Source organism: Dendrobates tinctorius, unplaced genomic scaffold (assembly GCF_039654945.1).
Source record: "Dendrobates tinctorius isolate UK_male_01 unplaced genomic scaffold, ASM3965494v1 ptg000273l, whole genome shotgun sequence".
In the NCBI taxonomy this organism is placed as follows: domain Eukaryota; kingdom Metazoa; phylum Chordata; class Amphibia; order Anura; family Dendrobatidae; genus Dendrobates; species Dendrobates tinctorius.
Window position 1 is genome coordinate 91279 of NW_027361940.1, and position 2164 is coordinate 93442.

The following is a 2164-nucleotide window of genomic DNA, read 5'->3' on the forward strand; positions in this document are numbered from 1 at the left end:
AAATAGTTTTTATTAAAAATTATTTTTTTCACAATCCCTGTCTCCCTGTGTTTTCTTTATCTCTTTATTTAAACGTGTATTGTTGAATGAAGTATTAACAGGTGTTACATTCAAGGTGTTTATTATTAAAGTTACAGTCAAGGTGTTAGTATTAAAGTCAGCAAACAGTACAGGTACATAACATTACAGTTACAGTTTACTTAGCAGCTTAAACTATTTCGTCTTGCCATGCCACACGTCCAATATCCGAAACAAAGTAGGCAGCAAATTTATCCCTCATTTGGGCAACTTCCACTGTATTCCTCAGAGGGTGATCTTGGTAATCCTGCAATGTGGTAGTAACAGGTTCCTCAAGTTCTAAGTTGGGTCGCTCTTTCACCAGGATGTAATTGTGCATAACAACACACGCTTTCACAACCTCAATTGTCTCAATTTCAAAATTGATAGCTGTACCCAAAATGCGCCATTTATATACCAGCAATCCAAAGGCACACTCCACAGTTCTTCATGCCCTTGTTAGTTGATAGTTTTATATCCTTTTGGTGTGATTCAAGTCCCGACTTGAGTACGATTTTATGAGGTTGGCCCACATTTGGAATGCCTCATCCCCAACCACAACAAACGGCATTGGTGTCCTTCAGCGTTCGGAAGAGGTTGTGGCTGTGGAAAATTGAAATCATTACCATACAAATGTTTGCCCATGACTGAGTTTTTGAAAGTCTGGGAGTCATTTCCTTGTCCAAAAGAGACAATGTCCACGACGACAAATCGACATTCAGCATCTGCATTCGCCATGAGAACAATGGAAAATTATTTTTTGTAATTGAAATGCTCGGATCCGCTTCCAGATGGTTTCACAATCCAAATGTGTTTGCCGTCCACAGCCCCCAAACAGTTTGGAAAATTGCAAATGTCCAGAAATTTTGCAGCATTTTCTAGCCAGAGTTCACTTGTGGGTTGGGGGAGGAATTCTTCATGCAGAACATTACAAAAAGCACAGCAGGTGTCTCCAACAATCCCAGAAACGGTGGGACACTTCAATCCGCAATTGAAAATGTAGAGATGATAAGGTCTCTCCGGTAGCCAGGAATCTGCGGAACAGAAAATGTGGAAAAAAAAAGCATTACATGGCTTTTAGAACAATAATATCAATGACAGGTTGTAACGGGGTCTTCCAAGCTGGGGTACCTCTTTCAGTACCACCCCGTATTTTCGGAGGTCCGCTCTGCGTTGGCTGGAGTCTGAATGAATGACGCTGGCTGGAATTCCTCTGAGTGCATGGGCGCATGTAAAAGATCACTGCTTCTCCATGTATTTCCAGTCTGACAACACTTTACTCACAGGACACAGAATATATCACACAGATACAGAGGGCCAGCCAATAAACAAGTGTCAGGCCAGACATGCATTACAAAAGCCGCAGGTGGCCGGAGCTTGCGGATGTTTACTGTGGGAATTACAAAGGTAGGGGGAGGGCGGACACTGCTGATACATTAGGGACATGCATCTCACATAGAACCTATTATCCATACATATAACTGCACAACATATTCTGGGTGCTGAGTGGTTCTGTAACACGGCTCCCCTTTTCAGCGACGAGATCGGCATACACAGTCTGATCCTCAACAGATCGGTTTGGGGATGACCGAAGTTTATGGGGTTGGTACAAGTTCTGTTTGCCGACTTAGTCCATCGGCGTTACCATTTTGTTTGCCGGGTCTGTAGTGGATGGTGAATTCCAGAGGTTGTAGGGCTAAACTCCACCGCAGCAATCTGGCGTTGTCTCCAGAGACCCGATTAAGCCAGACTAGGGGATTATGGTCCGTTAGGAGGGAAAACTGTCGTCCATACAAATATGGTTGCAACTTCTTGAGTGCCCATACTACCGCCAGGCACTCCTTCTCGATGGCCGCATAGCTTACTTCACGGGGCAGTAGTTTACAACTCAGGTAAGCTACCGGGTGTTCTTGGCCGTCCGGCCCGGCTTGGCTCAGTACTGCCCCCAATCCAAACATAGAAGCGTCTGTATGAACAAGGAAACGTGTAGTTGGATCGGGTGCGGCCAATACAGGGGTATTGGTGAGGGCGTCCTTTAGTTGGCGGAAGGCTTCCTCACACTCTGAGGTCCAGGTTACCTGGCGGGGTTGGTTCTTATGGGTCAAAT